The following is a 21,717-nucleotide window of genomic DNA, read 5'->3' on the forward strand; positions in this document are numbered from 1 at the left end:
CATCAGATCCTGTGGGAACTTGACACTTTTAATCCATTCCAAAATGTTACCGACTTCCAGCCAAAAATATTTATCTTTAGGGCACAGCCAAGTAGAATGTAAAAAGATCCAATCTCATGTCCACACCTAAAGCATAAATCTCAAATAGTCGGATTCAATCTATTTAATCTTTGCATATTTAGTCAAATATAACTAAAGCAAAAATTATATTGAACTAACCTATATCTAACATCTGTAATTTTTATCATGTTATTCTTGCACAATTCCATCCAATCTTTCTCATTTATTTGCCTGTTTAAATCCACTTCCCATCTTAATCTCAATTTTTGCACCCCTGTTTTGAGGGCCTTCATTTGAAATAAATTACACATTACAGTTCAATAATTCCAGTTCACTCCAGCTAGGTATCAAACTCAGGCGTATTTTATTCATCAAAAATGCCTTTATAATAGTAAAAGAAAGTATTATTTGGCATATTACATTTACTCTTCATTCTTTGAAATATTATAAATCTTCCAGCTTCAAAATAATCCTCTATCCTCTCAACCCATCCAAGTCCTCAAAAATTGATTATACATAGAAAATGAATGTCTGTTATGCAAAGGTGCATCTTTCCTGAAACTAAACCTTTCATTACCTATTTCACCATCAATATTATTCCATATTTCAATCAAATGTTTCAAAATAGGTGTTTCCCTACTTGGTACCAACAATTTTCAATTCCATTTATAGATAAAATCCTGTAACTTTATTTCTATTTTACTATGTTCTATATTAACCCAAGTAGGAATTTTATCTGATCTAAACAACATATTAATAAATATCACTTGAGCAGCTTTACAATAATTCTTAAAATGGGGAAGTTGTAAGCCCTCCAGTTCAAACTTCCAAGTCAATTTTACACCCCATTAACCTACATCCTCAAACTCCAATATGTTAAAAGATACAGGAGAACATGAGAAAAATATTTTCTTTTCTGTAGAGAGAAGTAATAAGGGAGAGAATGAAATTGGAAAAGGTACATAATAGTAATTTTTGGGAAGGGGCTGCCCATGAGATACTCGCATATGTAACACCAGTGAAAGCGAATCCATTTCCCAATACCATTCTAATTGATCTCCCTCTGTAATAGTAGTCTGCACTGTATTTTGCTTTCTATACCTGTATAGAAAGAGAGGGATTTGGGATGGGTGTGGGTTGTTAAAGGTGGGAATGAGAGAGGAATGGGGATGTGTGAAAAAAATTGGATTAGTCAAGGTGATACTTGTTGGATAGTTGGATTGTTTCCCCAGGGGGGTCTAGTTTCCTTCCACCGTCCAAAATGTACCAGAGGTTGTAGGTGAAATGGGTGGAATTAGCTGTTATGTCTAAATTTAAATTAAAAAAAATATAATACTGTTTTACTGTACTTCTATAGATGTGACAACAAACTTAAGCTAAGGGTTCCCAAACCTTATTTTTCCTTCGTCACAGACTGAAATGTCATTCAATTTTTCACTGTGCAACAATCAAAATCATAGCAAGTTAAATAGCTCAAACAAAAATTTACAAATGTACCCATCCCATTTTGCACATAAAATCAACTATTTACCTTAATGCATCCCTTAGTATTTCTTCTTCTCAAAATGTTGGTGGAAAAGGATGATCTTCTCATCATAGTGAAGTTATACAGGAAGCAGCCAGTTATCTGGCATCAATGAGGAACTTCACTGTGTGGAGGACACAAAGCTGGTGGTCTACATTGGATGAATTGCAATTAGTTCTCTGGGAACAATTGAGAGCAAATTGCAAGTTGTATTTTAGGCATGATGAAAAAATAACCTGGAAGATAAAAGTTTTTGAAAAGTTCAATGCTGAAACCAATGTGATAGATACAATCACCTTGTTTCTCTGATACTGCGATCATGAGGGCAGATAGGTATCTTATTTCAGGGAGACCATCTTTAAAGAATATAAAATGATACATACCAAGCATGAAGGATGTAGTTCTCCAAACAGAGGTCAATGATGAAGGGGTCATAGATTTATGGTACTTGGCACAAATATTAGAGGGGATTTGAGGATAGCTTTCATGCGAGAAATGGTAGTGTCCGAAATTCACTGGTTGAAACTTGGATATGAAGAACCCTATTACAAAGTACTCATATTAGCAATTTAAATCACAGCAACCTAATAGGCTAAGCACTAAGTTCTGGGAAGTGCAATTAGTCTCAAAGTTCTTGTTTGGCTGGTATGGACATAATGGTTAAAATGGCCGACTTCTACTTTGCAAATTTCAATAATTCTATGAAAGTCGATGTCCCTCGCACACAATTTGTTGCTGAGATTCAGTTGGGAAGCTTGATTCCTGAACATAGCAAATAAAAATCAGGCCCATTTAGGCAATTTTAAAATTATTTAAACAGCAAATAGAAGTAGTGTTGCCCTTAGAGGTCCCATGGTGGTGCAATGGCTAATGCAGCTCCTTCACAGCTCCAGTAACCTGGGTTCAATTTGGATTTTGGGTGCAGTCTATGCAGAGTGCGAACATTCTCCCTGCGACCCCATTGACTTCCCCCAATTTTCTTTTACTTGCCAAAGATGTGCCAGACCTCTTAATTGGTGACTGTAAATTTCTCCAAGAACAGATCGATAGCTGGAGAAAGAGAGGGATTCGGGATGGGTGTGGGTTGTGGGGGGCAGGGGTGGAAGAGTTGTTAAGGGTTGGAATGAGAGTGGAATGGGGATGTGTAAAAAAATGGGATTAGTCAAGGTGATTGCTCAAGGGCACCAAAAACATAGTGGGCATAAAGGCCTTAATTCCACGATGTTTAACTGATACACTATGTTACTGATTGCCTCTAGGTGAAAACGTGCTCATTGAGAAGAAGAAACCAGAATTTCTCTGTTGAATTTACCTTAATTCATCCAACACTTGCTGGCATCAAAGCATGGCTAATAAAAGCCATTGTTGGGAGAAATATGAGGATGTTGGAGCAACAATGCATGTTCACTCACAAATAAGCTCGGACCGTGTTGTCCAGGAATCAGAAATGAGAGAGCAGTAAAAGAGTCTTTGCTTTTCCTGAAATGTTTGTTGACAGTATCTGTATAGTTTGCTCATACTGCTATCCTCTCCTTGCAATCGCTGTTATGCCAGGTTACAAGAGAAATGCCTAGAAATGCATCTATTCTTGGGAGGATCTGCTTTGTGGAGAATCCTTGAAATGGGCAAATAAATCTACTGTAGCACTCGCTGTAGATCTTTACAACACGAAAGAACTGTAAATCATTTAGTTCTTTTTGAACTGCACCAGTAGCTGAAATAAATCAATATCAACCAATCTATAAATAGTTTGTTGCTGCCTCAAATAGAGTAGGGGCCAAAAGTATGTTCCGCCATGCACGGTTAGGGAAGAGTGATACATGGCAAAGTGAGTTCCAGTGGCTGGAATCTTGCTTGATCTAGGTATGCTGCTGTAGCATGCCTGAACTTGGTTATTTATATTTATTTCTTTTTTTTCCATAGATATAATACTTGTCCTGCATATGTATTATTTGTTTCTAATCATATCTCTGGTTGTGAGTTTGCCTGTTTTGGCACCAAGGACCAGAGAACTCTGGTTCATCAGGTTGTACTTGTACAATCAGATGACAATAAATTCCACTTGACTTACATGGGTCAGATGCGGAGGGTCAATTTTGCTGACCTTCTTTCTCGCTTGAGGTGGGCAACAAGGGCTTTGGTGACATAGGACAGAAATTATATGTGTGGATTATCCCTTGCAGTTTTTGACAGAAGGCAAAGCTGAAGTAATTAATTAAGCAGTGTTACCATCTTAAATCAAGGCAAAATAATTAAGTGAAGTCTAGTCCAGTTTTTTGTCATCTGATTGTACAAGTTCAACCTGATGAAACTGTGATCTCCAGTCCTCGATGCAAAACACACAGATACACAGTCAGACATAGCACACAGACAAACAATATGTAAAACAAATATGCATATATACAAATAAATATTGTTTTGTGAATATGAGAGTCTTGGACGATTAATGTGAGCAGTTCATTTGGCTCTTCACCTTTCTCACTGCCTGTGGGAAGAATCTGTTCCTCAGCCTGGTGGTGCTGGCTCTAAATGAAGTAGCTGAGCTTCCTCTTTGCCTCCTCATCTGCAGATTTAGAGTTTTCTCTGAAATCGATTGGATCTTAGATACAACACCCCAGAAGCGAGTCCCCGGCATGACTGGTCCCTGTTGTTGGATATCACTTGAGGACTATTTACTGAATGTAGTGCCACCTGTTGCTCAGTATATCCTGGAATTACTACAGTTGGAAGAGGTCAATATCAGTCTGGAAGACCTTCCTGCTCTACACACTTTCAAAATGAGTGGTGGACTAGCCTCGCCAAACAAACCAAGCCCAGCGCGGACATTGGCGATTTCAGGGGTTTTTACGAGGCTCTAAAGGCTGTGTACGGCCCCTCACCCCAAGTCCAAAGCCCGTTGCTCAGCTCAGATGGCAAAGTCCCCCTCATCGACAAGATCTCCATCCTCAACCGATGGTCAGAACACTTCCAATCTCTTTTCAGTGTCAACCGCTCAGTCCAAGAATCCGCCCTGCTCCAGCTCCCTCAACAGCCCTTAAGGCTAGAGCTGGATGAAGTCCTCACCCAGGAAGAGACATATAAGGCGATTGAACAACTGAAAAGTGGCAAAGTAGCAGGTATGGATGGAATCCCCCCCAGAGGTCTGGAAGACTGGCGGCAAAACTCTGCATGCCAAACTGCATGAGTTTTTCAAGCTCTGCTGGGACCAAGGAAAGCTGCCTCAGGACCTTGGTGATGCCATCATCATCACCCTGTACAAAAACAAAGGCGAGAAATCAGACTGGTCAAACTACAGGGGAATCACGCTGCTCTCCATTGCAGACAAAATCTTCGCTAGGATTCTCCTAAATAGAATAATACCTAGTGTCGCCGAAAATGATATCAAGATTACTACCCATACCACATGCTGGTGGGGCAGAAATAGGATAATTCAACAATAGGTGACAAAGGAGATGGTGCAGGAATGAAGGCTTCAAACCTTTGGACCATTGGCCTCTATTTCTTGACATGTGGGACTGGCAGTAGAAAAAAATACAATGCTGGAGAAACTCAACAGGACAAACAGTGTTCTTTATAGAGCAAAGATAAAGATATATAACCAATATTTCAGACTTGAGCCATTGGTGTAGCTATGGACAACATGCAAGCTTGCAACAATAAGAGACAAATGTTATCTGTGTGACTTAAATGTCAGTAGTGTCCAACTAAAGAGAGTCTATCCACTTCTTCTCAACAGTCTGGGGTATTATCATCACTGAGCCTGCCATTGTCAACACATTGAAGACCACCATTGTTAAATTCAATAAAAAGGTATCTATATGTTGTAGTTAGTTAGGGTTATGGAACCATATTTATTTTAAGTTGATGTTCAGAATTGGACTCAAGGGATTGTACACTCCAGAGAAAGATTCCAAAATTCAATTTCCTCCCTTACAAACATAAATTGGAATTTACGGGTGCAACTTATGAACTTTGTTGTTAACCCACAGAAAAACTTAAAACATGTTGCACTAAGATCACCAATGAAATGCCCAGCATCCATCATTTAAGTTGATAACAAAACATTACAGTCCCTTCAGTCAATGATGTTGTGCTGACCTATGTAAATTTATTCCACAGCAATCTAATCCTTCCCTTCCTCACACACATAACCCTCTATTTTTCTGATATCCATGAGCCTATACAAGGGTCTTTAGAATGTCCCATTGTACCAGCCTCCACCCCAGCAATGCATTCCAGGCAACCACCACACTGTGTAAATAAACTCACTTCTTACATTTCCTTCAAACTGTCCCCCACTCACCTCAAACAGATGTGCTCTGGTATTTTCTATTATCGTCTCAGAAAAAAAGTGTTGGCTATTTAAACCCTTCTTAGTCTTATATACCTCTAAGTCACTTCTCATCCTTCATTGCTCCAATCAGAAAAGCCCTAGCTCCATCAGCCATGCTTCATAAAATGTGTTCTCCAATCTAGGCAATATCCTGGTACATCTCCTCTGCCCTGTCTCTGTAGCATTGGCAGCCTTCCTGTCATGAGGTAAGCAGAGGCGAATGTAATACTCCAGGAGTGACCTTATCTCAGTTTTATAGAACTGCATCATTACTTCATGGCTCTTGAACTCAATCCCCTGACCAATGTAGCCCAGCACACCATAAGCCTTCTTTGCCACCCTATCAACTTGTGTGGCAGCCTTGAGGGATCTATGGATCTGGTCCTCAAGGTCACCCTGTGTCTTCACAATTAAAAATCCTGCCATTAATCACATACTCTGCCTCGAGTTCAACCTTCCAAATTGCATCACTTCACTTTTATCCAGTTTGAACACCATCTGCCAGCTGTCTACCAAACTCTACATCCTCTCTATATCCTATTGTAACCAACGACAACTTTTCTGTAGAAGGTTACAACATCTCCCACCTTTGAACACATTTAAGTTTAAATTTGTCAAAAAATATCTTGTTTTGTGAGAAGTTTCCTTCTGCGAGTAGCATGACAAATGAGCTCTAACATTCATGCAGCCGTGTAAAGTGCATGCTTACAGAGTATAGAAACACAATGAAAAGAAAGGTTAGCACCCAGACCAGCATAGTCACGTGGTTCATTCAGGAAGCTGATGGCAATGGGGCAGAAACCGTCTTTAAGCTTGCTGTCACATGCTTTTGCACTCTGAAGCCTTCTCCTTGATCGGTGGAGGGAGAAGAGAATGTGACCGGGTGTGATGCATCCTTCACTATGTTGCTTGCCCTTCCTACATTTTGGGTACATTTGCAACCTATTTGTAGTAGTCAAAGAGTGGTGAAAAGTTAGATCTGAGCCTCATTTCAGTAATTATGAATTTCAGGTCTGTGGATAATGATTCAGATTATATAGATAAGCAAAGATGAAACATTTACAAAGAGGAGGCTGGGAAGAAAAGTGAAGATCATCATGTTTCAGGTAGCACTGAGGTGGAGCTGGTAGAGTTTCTCTCTCATAGTTCCAATGATTTGGGTTCAGCCCCATCTTCCTGAGCTGGTTGAGTGGAATTTTCCACATGCTCTGCTGCCTGTGATCATGTAGGTTCCTCCAGATTTGTCAGTTTCTTCCTACATCCCAAAGGTGTGCAGGTTGATAGCTTAATTGGACACAGGAAGTTGCCATGGGTATGTAGATGAATGCTAGAATCTGGGGGCAGTGATGGGCTTGTAAGAAGAAGAATATTGGATTTGTGTGAGATAAGTGCAAACGGTAGCTCAATGATCAGCACAGAATGGGTAAGCCAAAGGGGCTCTTTCCATGCCATTTTCTTCTATGACTTTCATGCTCCACCTATATTAAAAGCAGGGCCTATCATGTGCAGTTCTAAAAAATGGACAATAAGATGGAGGCATTGAATGCAAGTGTTGCAGTTCAACATGTCAAAGTAATTGCTTAAACCCAAAAGCTCACAACTTGTCAAAATTCAATTTACTGCCCAATCCCTTCTGATTTGAGAAATAAAAGATCAATAATTAAAAAAAAAATTACAAGGGCAATAAAATTAAACAGGTTTTTTTTCTGTACATGATGTAAAAAGAATTAACCTTTTGACTTTTTCAGGGAAAAAAGGCACCTCTGAGCTGCCACCATCAATAAATAATTCATACTATGGGATCTGTTCTCCTTAAAATTATTCACACAATTACTGGAAAGAGAATCATAAAACCATAATATTCTGAGCCATGGCATAATGATGAGAAAGTCCGATCAAGTAACATGAAGTTTTTGTGTTTTACAGGATCCAATTTCTTTCAAAAATGAAATGTGAACTAAAGTTGGGGGCTAGCAGTGAGAACTGCCAAGAGAGCAATTTTTTTTTGATTTTGTGTTTCTCTGTTGAATGTCTAATGGGTGGAGTACCCCAAACATGCAAAATGGCATCCAATTGATACCCAGGTGTTGGAGGAATCATCTTCCGAAACAGTAAACTGAGGTCTCATTTGTCCTCTGAGGTGAACAATTTATTTTTTCTGTTGTCTTGTTTGAGAAATGAAAGCTGAACATTACTGATGACTGAATTCCTCTCTCTATTCTGGTATTTCCACATCCCTAAGTGACCTTCCTACTGGATTCCAATTCTTTCACTGTTTGGAAACTTAAATTTATCTAGGTTCTGATTCTCTTCTGTTAGCTCACAACAAGTACCATTTACCCCAAACGACTGGTGTCGCTGCTCTATCAACGCACAAACTGCAGATGGAACTCAGCAGATCAAACACTGTCCCTTGAAGGCAATGGACAGTCCACGTCTTGAGCTGAAGGACTTCTGTGAAGTCAAGTTTATTGTCATCTGATTGCGCAAGTAAAGCCTGACAAAATAACCTTCTCCAGTCCTTCGTGTGACACATGCACACACACAGTCATAATACACATACAGACAAAAAAAAATTATGCAGGGAGTGAAACATAAAAGTCTGCAGGTGTAGTGATTGTAGTAAAAAAAAACACACCAAAATGCTAGAGGAACTCAGCCGGTCTTTTCAGCGTCTATAAGAGACAAAAATATACTGCTGATGTTTCTGGCCTGAACCCTTCTTTTATATCTCTCTCTTTCTATTACACAAATACACCCACATATATATGACACGAAATAAATAAATAGATAATCATTTTGTATATATGTAAGTTCCGGATGGTTAGTGTGAGCAGTTCCTTTAGTTGTTCTGCATTCTCACTGCCCATGGGAATCAGTCTGATGGTTCTGGCAGTGATATTTCCTTTAAGGGCTCAGACCCGAAATATCAGGGATACATCTTTGTCTCCTATAAATGCTAAAAAGACCAGCTGAGTTCCTCCAGCATTTTAGTCTGTTTACTGATTCTCTTTTTCCCAACAGGAGCAGCTGAAAGCTGCTGTGCGCGGAGTGGAAGGGGTCCTCGATGATTTTGCACACCACCTTCAGGCAACAATCCCAGTAGATTGGGTGGGGGAGGAGGAAAAATCCAATGATCCTCTCTGCCACTCTTGTGGATTGACTTCCCATCCATTTCTCTCTAGCAATCGAACTGCACTGTGATGCAGTTGGCCAGGACGCTCTTGAAAGAGATCCTGTAGAAGCTTGATATAATGCTGGCTGGTAGCCTAGTCCACTTCAATCTTCTCAGGAAGTGCAATTGCTGTTCCACCTTCATGACAAGTTAGGAGATGTGTGCCCATGATAGGTCATTAGTTAAGTGAATGCCAAGGGAAATAGTGCTCTCCGCTACAGAGTTCTTGACGTGTAATGGAGGATGGTCATTCCTGGTCCCCCTGAAGTCCACAAACATCTCCTTCAACTTGTCAAAATTGTTACTCTCGGACCATATCATGAGATTTTCCACCTCTGTAGCACGAGGCCAAATTCCATTGTATAATTTGCAAACTTTATAACAATGTTGGAGCTGCATCTGGTGATGTAGCTATGGGTCAGTAGCACGAACAGGAGCGTGCTGAGCACACAGCCCCGAGATGCACCAACGATGGTGCTAGCCGATCTTCCAACGAAGAAGACAGACTGTGGTCATTTTGTTTTGAAGTCCAGAATTCAGCTACGAAAAGGGGTGTAAAAGCTTAACGAGAACAGCTTCTCCAGCAGCCTGTGGGTAAATGATTGTTCAAGTCGATGAACAACAGCTTGGCGTATGAGGCATCATTCTCCAGGTGGGCCAGGTCAGGGAGAAGGGACAAGGCTATCACGTTGTCTACGGAATGGTTTCTTCTATAGGTGAATTGAAATGGATCCAGTGTCTCAGGTATGCTTTGATGCATTCCATCAACAGGCTCTCGAAGCATTTCATTATGGTCAAGGTCAATGGCATAGGGTGGTAGTCATTGAGGCCTGTTATTATCACGATCTTGTGCACCAGGATGATGGTGCCTGTATTCAACACTGCTTGAACAATGGACAGCTGCAGTAAGGTGTTGAACATGTCCACGAAGGTATTGAACATGTCCACGAAGACCTCTGTCAATTGGGCCGTGCAGTCCTTTAGTACCACCGCCTTGTAAATGTTCACCTTGTATTGCATTCTCCTCACCACAGGTATGGCGGGTACCCATTCATCAAGGGGACATGGAGCTTTCTTTAGCATCATTATATTATTCTCATCAATCCATGCATAGAAGACGTTCAGTCTGTCTGGAAGGGAGGCGTCGCTGTTTTTAATTTGCAAGGTTGACTTGTGATCCATTATACTGTAGTCTTGATCCCTTGCCACATACGCTGCAGGTCACTGGTTTCACACAACTGTCAACAGATCTTCTCTCCGTACCCACAGTTTAGCCTCCAGATTTCATGGGAGCGTTCAGACCTGGCTGATCTTAGTGCCATCATATCCCCTGTCCTGAAGGCAGCATCATGAGCGAGAGAAGTGCCCAAACCTCTGCATCCAACTATGGTTTCTGGTTAGCCCTGATTGTGAAGCATTTGATCTCACTGACATCTTCAGTGCATTTGCTATTACTGAGCTTGTGCATTTCTTGATGTTTACATGACCATTTTAGATGGTTGCCTCCTTGAAACAGTTCAAGTCCATGGTCTCAAAACAGTCTTGTAGTGCTGCTTGGCCATTGTTGAGTGAGGGAACAGATTTTATAGGTCTCAAAAGCAAGGACAATGAACACAGTCTTGGAGAAAATATTTATTTACAGAAGATGTGTGTGGGAAGATCATTACAGGGATAATACACACACCAATGATAGTACACAGTGCTATTACATACAATTAAAAAGAAACAATATGATACCCGCCACCCCTTGGCTCAGGGCAGCCACAGCTTTATGCTCTCCGGGACATTAACTAAGATGCTCCCAAACCTTTACAAGTGTACACCTTACCAAGTAATTTTTCCAGTGTCGGCATGGAGTATATAGATATGTTTTTGGGAGATAAATTGGGAAAGGTTTGTTAGAGTAGGTCACATACAAACATTTTAAAACAGATCTTATTTGAAATACTGGAGCTCTGCTCATGCTAGACATATCGGCCCCACAGCCTTTGCAAGAGCTTTGGAGAGTTCCCAATAGATTTCACATGAATTGTTGTTTAAAGGCAACAGATGAAAGAGCTTGTCAGAGCTGCAGAAAGTCTTCAGTGGAACCAGCAGTTCTAAGAGGGTCATGTGGTTTTACAAGCAGGGAGAGTCAAACAGGCTTTCTCTCTGAGAGTGAGAGAGTGAGAGAGTGAGAGAGTGAGAGAGTGAGAGAGTGAGAGAGTGAGAGAGTGAGAGGGTGAGAGGGTGAGAGGGTGAGAGAGTGAGAGAGTGAGAGGGTGAGAGGGTGAGAGGGTGAGAGGGTGAGAGGGTGAGAGGGTGAGAGAGATCACTTCTACAGTGTTTCAGCTAGCAACTGCAGCTGGGACTGGAACAGGACAAGGTGGCAAGCTTGTGGAAAAACCCATTTGTAAGACTGGTTGTAAGTGCTTTGTTCAGCCTGGTCAAAACCCTTGTGGTTCATGCAAGAGGAGAGGACTGACTGTCTAATGTTTCACTTGGAATAAGAGAAACAAAAAGGAAATTTGTGGTGACCTGAAAGAAAGAGGTCATCATCTGGAAAACCCTGAGGGGGCAGGTTTCTTCAGCAAGACACTGATGTGGCTGATTAAAAGGGATCAGTATGTGTTGAGAAACAACAAATCTCTCTCTGAAAAGTGACAAGAACCTTCCTTAGCAATAACCATTTATCTTTCAAACACCAAAGCCTGGTGAACTTCATAAATGTTAAATTCCGTGCACAGTATAAGAATTGCCTGAAATCAGTGAAATTAGAGCAATGAGAAATGAGATTGGATTGTAAATTAAAGAAATTTTCTGAACTTACACACACATTACATACACGTGTGCTTAGAATTAGAAGGGGGTTAAGTGAGGTTAGTTAAGTCAATCGTGATAAGTTAAAGTGTGATTCTGTTTTCATGTTTAAAGATAAAAGCAACTTTTGTTTAAGTAACCATTTGTCTTGGTGAATATCTATTGCTGCAGGGTTTTGGAGTCCTCATAACAGAGTGAAGCAGAGTAGTCCCTTGGAGATGAAAAAAGAGAGAGGCAAGCATTTGTTTTTCTGGAAGGCTGGGGAGAGCAGCCCAGGAAATTTACAGGGTTCCCTTGGCTTGGTGCCAGCAGGGTCTATTTGATTATAAAGGCTAATGGCCCAAAGCCAGTACAAAGATACTTAGAGGGGCCAATGGTTAGGCATGTCTTGATGGGTTAGGCAGAGCCAAAACTTGATTGGCAAGTGGTGTTTTCTGACCAGGTGATGGGTATTGTTGTCACATGACAGTCATGACCTTCCACAATCCCTCCTCTCTCATCCCTGACAACATTGTGTTCTTTCTACAAACTGACCTAGTTAGTTCAGCCAGCAGTTTCTATGCCAGGGTTAGCAGGATGGATATGTGATCCAAGTATCCAAGATGGGGACGAGATGCAGCCTTGTAGATGTTGGTGTACATCTGCTCTCTCTTCTGGCAGCAAAGCTCACATGCTTTTGAAACCGTGGTAAGACTGTTTTCAGGTTGGCATGTTTGAAATCACTAACAACAATGAGGATGGGACATCTGGGGTTTGCAGATGTCACCACAAACATCTTTTATTAGCTGAAGGTGGGATGTAGTCTGTGGGCAATCAGCATGGCTGAAAATTCCCTGGGCAAGTAGAAAGGTTTGCATTCCACCATTAGGTACTCTATCTCTACTGAACAGAGACATGTGCACCAGCTATTGTTGATGTAAATACAGTCCCTCTCAAGTCTTGCCAGAATTAGCAGTGTCTCTGTTTGCCCTGAAGGAAATAAGGCCATCCAGCTGGATCGCTGAGTTTGAAATGATGTCCTGGAACCATGTTTCACCAGAGCACAGCAGCCCTGCAATTCTCTCTGGTTAATAATGAAGCCTCAGGTAATCCCTTTTCTTCTCCAGCATTCTTACATTTGAGAGTATGGGCGCCAAGGTGTTAAATCGCAGCCTATCACCAATGCTGGCCCGTTTTCAACACGTCTGACTTCTCCAGCAATGCTTCTGATGGCCTCCCATGTGTCTTCTGTAATCCGCTCCACATTCCGCTGCAGTCTGTGTTCCTTAAATAGGTTAAAACCACTGAATCTTACTGATCCGATCTGCTAATTTAAACATCAAGATTGTTTTTCTTATTTTGATGAGTGTTACCAGATCGTAGACAGTATGCAGTGGGTTGGAGATTTCACATTGTGAGTAGCCAACGTGGACGTGTAAACCTCATGTATTGCATTTAAAAAAAAGATTCAACCCCTAAAAGTTGACTGTCTATTGCAGTAGTTCTCAACTTTTCGTTCCCACTCACATACCACTCTCTATGCCACAAGTGCTCTGTGATTAGTAAGGGACTGGTTAAGATGGTATGTGAGTGGGAAGGGAAGGTTGTAAACCACTGCTCTAGACCCAATTGTTACTGATAACCTCAACAGACATATTACACGGCACTCTCTAATCTTCACAGGGAGGACGATGATGTTCTCTTTGCTCATCTTGGTAAACAGGCATTGGAGAGGTGAGTGCACATTGCCTTTTAACCTATGTGTATACATATTGAGGAAGTGGGTCATCATGGCTGAGACATCCAGAATATATCTTTGCAAATTGTTGGGGATGGTGAGGCACGGGGGTGGGGGGGGCAGTCTCCCATTGGGAGACTGCTGTGATATCCACTGTAGGATACTTTGGCAGAATAGCCATTCAACTCACATTTCCTGTGGTGTCATGGGTCATGTCACATGGCTGGAGTGAATCTACCTACCTTTTATCCAGTTATTAATTTATTTATTGATCTATTTATTTACAATACAGAAGCCAATTCTGAACATTGAAACCAGTGCCACCCAATTAATCTACCAATCCTGTTGATTGTTTTTGAGAGTGGGAGGAAACTGGACATCTGGGAAAACCCATGCAGGTCATGGAGAGAAGGTACAAACTCTTCCAGACAGCGGGGGATTTGAACCCAAGTTGCTGGCATTGAAATAGCGGCTACACTAACTGCCCCACCCCAATCATAGTGCAGAATACATGTGGTACATTCCCAATAACCCTGCAGCCTATTTCTGCACAATAAAGACCAATATAATACAACTGTGTCATGACTTGTCTGCATCATTCATTGCAAGAAATGTAGATATGAAGAAACTAGAAATTTTGAACTGCAATGGGAAGATGTTAAAGGTGGCATCTGACTATCCTCCTGGCTCAGAATTCAGGATAAAGAAAGCAACCTCACCATGTGTTGGTACACTAATAATAAATCAGAATATAAATACAAGTATTCTGTAAAGAGCCAAAATTAGCGTTGCATTCAGAAAGAAAGTTAATAGAGCAAAACAAGATGGCTTTATGATTTAATGGAATATCTTTCACATCAAAGATTCATAGTTTGATAGTGAATTTGTCTTTGAGGATATATGCAACTTTTCATTGAAATAATGCTAAATTTAAACACGAATGAAGCAAATCCCCACACAAGCTGGTTACATTTGCCTATTGTTCCCAATGCTTGTGCTCTTTTACGACACACCAGAGCCCCTTTTCCATTCTCCATTTAAATTGATCATGGTTCTTTCATCCCGCACTGCTTTCAAATTCATCAAAGCATATTAAGAACTTCATTATTAACATTTAACATGTAAAAAATGAATTAAAAATTATGTTCAAGTATTAATAAGAATAAAGTCCATTAGTCCAGAAAATCTGCTTCTCAGGCACTGTCACAAATTATTAACTTGGATTGCACTGGACAACAAAGATTTTGCATCCTGAACCCGTGGGTGTGTTTTATGAATTTGGGGTTGCTGATCACCCAAAAAAAACTTAAGTTTCCTATCACATTTTTTTTTAGATATAACCTATTTTTGATTTCCTGTCATATTTTTAATATGCTTCAAGTCTTCAAAACCATGAAGTGGAACAAGTCATTTAAAATTAATTTCCTGCATTCGCACTGGACGTCTTCCCTGCTGGTCTTTAGTGGAGTCAGTGATAAATATGGTGAAAGGTTTCACCAGGACATTGCGAGAATGGAAAAGCAGTATCAGGGCAGCTCAAATTCATCAGTACTTGATTTACTATTGTTGAACACTGATATGAGAGACATCAGATGCCGAGTACAAATGAAAATCAGTGGCTAAAGATTTTTAGGTCAGTTGAACTAAGCCAATGCATTAGCTTTAAATTAACTTTTAGTGAATTTAGAGTGTTTAATGTTTCTCTAACTTCGTGGACATCGGGTCCACGCTGCTGAAGATCCAGCTGCGCTGGATGGGTCACGTCTCCAGAATGGAGGACCATCGCCTTCCCAAGATCGTGTTATATGGCGAGCTCTCCACTGGGCACCGTGACAGAGGTGCACCAAAGAAAAGGTACACAAGGACTGCCTAAAGAAATCTCTTGGTGCCTGCCACATTGACCACCGCCAGTGGGCTGAAAACGCCTCAAACCGTGCATCTTGGCGCCTCACAGTTTGGCGGGCAGCAACCTCCTTTGAAGAAGACTGCAGAGCCCACCTCACTGACAAAATGCAAAGGAGGAAAAACCCAACACCCAACCCCAACCAACCAATTTTCCCCTGCAACCGCTGCAATCGTGTCTGCCTGTCCCGCATCGGACTTGTCAGCCACAAACGAGCCTGCAGCTGACGTGGACTTTTTACCCCCTCCATAAATCTTCGTCCGCGAAGCCAAGCCAAAGAAAGAACTTCCTACGTGATACAAAAAATCTGAAATTATATTTGTTTAGCTTGAAGTTGTCTATCATAATAAAACTTTAAGATATTCAAACATTAAAAAAAAACTATCTAGTGAGTTTTACTGCTCTTGTCTGATAAAGTTAGAGAAAAAAAATTGAAGCTTTATGAAGCCCCTTCAAACTGAACAATCTCCTCTGTTTGGATACATAGCAAATAGATCTTTAAAGAGAATGGCCAACACAGACTGAGAGGCAAACAGGAAAGATTGGAGTTTCTCGTGAACTGAAGCAATTCACAAAGGGCTGCACAGAGGTTAGCTCAATGCCATGACAGTACCAGCAACCCGGGTTCAAATTTGTCACTGCCTGTGAGGAGTTTGCAGATTCTCCTCATTTCCTCTGGTTGCACCAATTTCATCCCAAGTTCCAAAGATATATTCGGAGTTAGTAGGTCAATTGGTTACATGGGTGTATTTGAGCTTCACAGGCTTGTGGATGGAAGGGCCTGTTGTGCTGTATCCCTAAATTTAAAAGAAGCAGCAGTTCAGGCAGAATCCATGGAAGATGATAGACTGTCAATGTTTTGGGCTGTAATCCTTCACCAGGAATAGCAAGAGAGTGGCCTGGATGAAAGGGGAGAGAACCACTAGCTGTCTGTTAATAGACAAATACAGGTGGGACGGGGGAAAAGTGGGAAAAAAGAAACAAGGTTATCGGAGGAAGAAGCAAAGGTACAAACAAGTAAACAAGATCTACTCTGATAGGAGGACATTGAAGGGAAGGGGTTTGGAACCTCGAGAAAGGAAGGCATTGTTGTTAGGCAGGTAGAGAGGGGAGGAGAGGGGAAAGAAGGCAAAAGAGAGGAATGGGGCCAGAAAGATCAGAGAAAGCAAGGGGGCTGATTTAAGGAAACAAAGGTGGATTCAATGTTGCTCTTTTTGTATGGTGGAGATTATAATTAAAAAATAGATGTACAGACGTTATGTGCTTTGAGATTCTTAAATTTCTGAAAATGTTGCATCCAGTTCTCAGTGTCAGAAGGATTGGCCACTGTGATACAGACTCAACAGCCAAAGAGAGAATTTCTTTGGTCAGATGTAAAGATTTGGATAATTGATGACTTAAACTAGTTTCCATACAATTGGCTTCTCTTCATGAAAGAAGCATTTGTAAAATCCTTACCATGATCACCTTCTTTCCTTCATTACACTTAAGGTTTGCAGTTCCAGAAGAGATCATGGATTTTCAGATTAATGTTTTTCTTTTGCTGAGACTGGAAATTAAAACAAAGCTGCTCAAATTTTCAATTTGTTTTAGATTTTGAAGAACATAGATTTTTGTGAAACAATTTAAAAGCCTCAATGATTTCCAACGATTGTATTTCAATCTATGCACAAAATTACATAGATATTTAAAATGCTGAGAGTAACTTTGCTTTTCAAAAATATTCAACTATTAAGTGTAAATCTGCCTTAAGGATGTGACAACTGTGACCCAAGCAGTAGTTGTACCACTCTTTTTCCTCACAGAACTAAGGGTGTTTTATATTTTTTGTCAGCCAAACTTTTAACTCTTTTAGTTTGGCATCTTTGCAAGATGTGTGCATAATGCTTGATAAATGCATGTAATGCTTGTTGATTTAAGTTTATCATTTATCTTCCACTTAATAAACCGCAACAGCATTCATGTTGTAAACTCTGACAGACTGAAGAGGGGTTTCTACTCTCGGATGTTTGCTCAGGCCAGCATGAATGATAGGTGATGGTTGCCCGGGATGAACATGTGTAAATTAGTAGTAAGACCTGGGAACAGAGCGAAAAAAATAATGATGCATGTTAAGGAAGGTGCCAAATTGCTTGTTCAGAATAATACAAATGAAAATGCAGTTACTTAGGTCACGATGACCTGTGATGCACTTTGAATCTGCTAATTAGTCTCACTCTCACTCTTTTCCTCTTTTGCACTTGCCTATGGGTTTACGGGCAACCTCTGACTCAAAGCCTCTGATGTTTGCTAATTCTTTCCACAAAACAATGACACGGATCCTCCTCTCCCCGGAGTATACACCAGGTCTTAGCCGGCAGTTCTTAAGAAGAGACAAAAATCAAGCAAAAATATGTTGATTCTTCAAGCATGGTTCAGTTTGCAGTCCTGTGCTGAAAGGGAGGAGTTTATCTATTAAATACAAGGCAATGCAGGTGTTCGTCTGACACATGTGACCAGTTGTAGTGCCAAAGAGGTCTCAACAATGATGGGGGGGCACTGTGGTTATCCCCTTTCCCAACCCCTCCCCACCTCACTGCCTTCAAACCTGGCTACATCCTCAAATATTCAACTCTATCAGAACTTTTAAACATTTAAAAAATATAGTTAAAAAGTTACAATTATTTAAAAATTTCAAGTTAAAAATGCATTCACATATTTGAAATAATTAATACATCGAAACCTAATTGTATAAAATATTATGGTGTTTCAGCAGTTAAGATGCTGGTCTAGTATTTCAGAGGTCTGGGACAGACAGTCAAGATACTAGTCTTCTAAACCCATCAGGACTACTGTGGAATTTAAATTAATTTTAAAAATTGGAAGAACGGCTGGTTATCTGTAATGATGTCCAAAAAACTGCTTGATTTCCATTTAAAAAAATACCCCCTTAAGGAGGAAAGTTCCCATCTCCCGTAGGATGTCTTTTGCATCAATGCACATAAATTAAAAATCTCCCAGAGAATTCCCAAGTAAAAACTGTGATTCAATGCATCAGAACTACTTGATATATAATCAAAAAATGGCACAATATATGACTGGGAATGTTTGTACCTAAAAATAAAGGTTTGAGTAAGTTATGCTCCCAAAGATTGAATCTAGTTTCACTTATTTTTGGCGTGAAATGGGTCGACACAATGTATTTTTCAAAGAAAAATGGACAATTAAAATATTAAATGGATATTCAGCCCTTCAGGGAACTCTATTGGTCCATTAGATCATGACAGACAGGAAGAGTGGGAGACAGAATAGGATAAGAGGAATGTATAGGTGGTACAGAGGTGGGAAATAAGAAAGGAACTAGCTAATAGGGAGCTGATGGGGTGGGGTGGATTTGCAGGAGTGCAGGCAATCCTTTTGTGATTTCAGAAATGGTAACTGATGCAACATACACACACAGTTTATAGCAGACATGGGAAAGAAATAGTGGACAATTAATAACAAACTTGGGAAAATAGCATGGGAACAAAATACACACACATACAATGAACTGGTACATACAATGCCCCACCATTCTTTGATTCAGTGCAGGCACAGCTCTATGCTACAAGGGACACTAATTAAACACTCCCAACCCTTTTAACAGTGCACATCTTACCAACAGTTTCTCCAGCACCTTTCCACATTTCTAGCCCTGGAGTGAAGCAGGATGGTCCCAAGCTGGCAAAAAGAGAACAAAGAACACATGACACCTTATAGTCCTGGAGCTTCCAGCTCATTAGCAGGGGCCAATGGCTCAGAGCCTGGAGGGTTAATCCAATTACAATAGACAATGGCCCAAGGCCACATACAGGCAGGCTGGAGGGTCCAGTCCAGGTAATTTACTTGGCACCAACACCAAAGTGTGCACTAACGGGTAGAGTGGAACCAAACCTTGATTGGCAGTTGGTGTATCATCCCACTAGGTAGGGGGCAGTGTTGCTAAATGGCAGCCACAACCCATCATAATACACCAGGGTGGTGGGTTTCTTTAATGATGGTAGAAGAATGGAGGAGATACAGTGGGTTCAACCACCAGCCAACTCCCCTCAGCTCTGCATAGGCTTTGAATGGCTCATTAAAGGAGCCAACGGTAGTTTTATTTAAAATCCTGTGACGCTGTGTATGCACCTAAGATGGCGGGGCCTATGATCGGCAGCAGCCATGAAGGGTTGCAGACTCCAGGGGAGCAGAGGACTGGCACAGGGCACCAGAAAATGTGAGACCATCACCCGTCTGAGAAGAAGTAGAGGAGATGGCCCATGGGATGGTGACCACGAAGGCGGACCAGTGAGGGGGCCCTGCCCCTGAAAGACCCACGCATGCAGCGGGCTGCTGGCGACTCGAGGCGAGGAACCCACAGAGGCTGGGGGCTGCTGGAGAATGCAGCCAGGAGACTTGCGCCAGGCTGCGGACTGCTGAAGACTGGCTTGAAATGGCCGAAGCGGTACTAGTTATTGGAGAGGGCGTGCTGAGGGGTTCGGAGGTTTGAATCTGGAGCTCAGGATGCCAATAGTTTGGACTAGATGCTGTGTAACTGTGGAGGCTGTGAAAGTGCTGGAGGCAAATCTATGGACACTCAATGAATCTGGGGGGACTCCCCTTTGCTTCTTTTTTTCCGACTATAAGAGGCGCTTCAGGCAATTTCTGATGATGGCGAATCAGTCTGCCTTACAGCAGACAAAAGCAATTTTTGTAATATGACACTGTTTTATTACAATGACAATAAATTGAAACTTGAATCTTGAAATAATTCAAACCTGAATTTTATAAAACTGACAAAGGTTAGGAACAGGTCACAGAGAGGTTGGTTCATTCGTTTAGATGAGAAATTATATGATGTAATGTCTGTTACAAGATCAAACCAGCAACCACAAAGAAGGCATCTCACACAGGGGTAAAGATGAACAATTACTTTATTAACAAAAAAATTCATCTTCAAACTTTAATTTTAAATCCCCCCTTCTATAACAATGCCCACTGGTTCCTATGCAAATTCCTATAACAGTGTCAAACTAATAAATTCTCCAGCCTAAATATAACATATGTAATTAAAGTCTAAGTTATATTTCCAACCAGCCCACAGAAAAACTTAGACACAAAACACACACTAACACACAAAAGACTCACAAAACTTCGATCTCAACCGGAGCAAAGATCATAAACAAAATTCAGTTTGTTTGGTAAACGGACGCCAAAAGATCTTTGAGAGAGAGAGAGAGAGAGAGAGAGAGAGAGAGAGAGAGAGAGAGAGAGAGAGAGAGAGAGAGAGAGAGAGAGAGAGAGAGAGAGAGAAAGATTCAAAGTTGTTTTGTGTTACTTGCAGAGAGAGGAACCACTGACTTGAACTGGATCCTTCTGGCTGCCTTCGGAATGTTCATCCTTTTTGAAATCCCAACATTCTAAACTCTCCTCCAGACCATGACTCACGCTCTGGGCCTCCTTCCACACCACAGCACCCCCAGTGGTGGTTTATCATCCAAGTCCAGAAATTTTTAGATAATTTTCTGCACATGCTCAGTCCATCTCCCACTCTCTCAGCAGTCCATCTTCACCTTGGTTCTCTAAGGCAAACTGTCACTTTTTAACATAAAACCACACAACACATAGGTCAATACACAACACAAAACTCTGTAACATGTCCTATTTAAGTTTGGAGAAAATCAGATATAATATTAAAGATAGAAAGTTTCAATTTATGAAGTTATGAGGCCTATTTTTAGATTTTTAAAAATAATTGGAAGAGTCAAAAAGTCCTATACATTCCAGTAATTCTTTGTCTGTTCTCCGGGGGTTACCAATGATTCCACATCATGATCACATCCCATGTTTCTCTTCACAAAATATGCCTCTTTTTACCCGACATATTACAAGAGTATCAATCTGGATCTATGAAGCATCTTTGGCACATTTAGATTGTTCAAATTATCAAAATAAATTAGGCACTAAATCATATCTGGAAGCCGAGGTCAAAAAGCCAAGTTTTATTAAAAATGTATTTTTAAAAAGTGCTTGGGCAAAGAACTCTGGAGCTTGCAACCTTGGCAGATAAAGGCACAACTCCCCCGTGAGTGACAAGTTTATGGGCTCAATCATCACCTGAGTGGATCAGCAGATAATTTGGACAGTCTCTTCAGTGAAGCACACCACTTTCCAGATGAAATGTTGGGCCCCCTTTTGTCTTCTG

General features: G+C 40.9%; 2 long non-coding RNA genes across 3 annotated transcripts in view; one reads left to right on the top strand and one right to left on the bottom strand.

The window, feature by feature from the left end:
- LOC138752799 (uncharacterized) overlaps positions 1 to 3,315 on the top strand; it is an 88,895-nt gene extending 85,580 nt beyond the window's left edge. For both annotated transcript variants that reach the window (XR_011350944.1, XR_011350945.1), the window contains exon 3: positions 2,845 to 3,315. This is a non-coding gene — a long non-coding RNA (uncharacterized lncRNA). The remainder of the gene's footprint in view (positions 1 to 2,844) is intronic.
- LOC138752800 (uncharacterized) lies at positions 1,563 to 20,897 on the bottom strand. The gene is made up of 5 exons (XR_011350946.1): positions 20,874 to 20,897; positions 19,150 to 19,211; positions 16,971 to 17,061; positions 1,969 to 2,127; positions 1,563 to 1,821 (listed from the first exon to the last, which is right to left on the bottom strand). It is a non-coding gene; the product is annotated as an uncharacterized lncRNA (long non-coding RNA).
- Positions 20,898 to 21,717: the final 820 nt, after the last annotated feature.

This window comes from Narcine bancroftii, chromosome 2, assembly GCF_036971445.1.
Source record: "Narcine bancroftii isolate sNarBan1 chromosome 2, sNarBan1.hap1, whole genome shotgun sequence".
In the NCBI taxonomy this organism is placed as follows: domain Eukaryota; kingdom Metazoa; phylum Chordata; class Chondrichthyes; order Torpediniformes; family Narcinidae; genus Narcine; species Narcine bancroftii.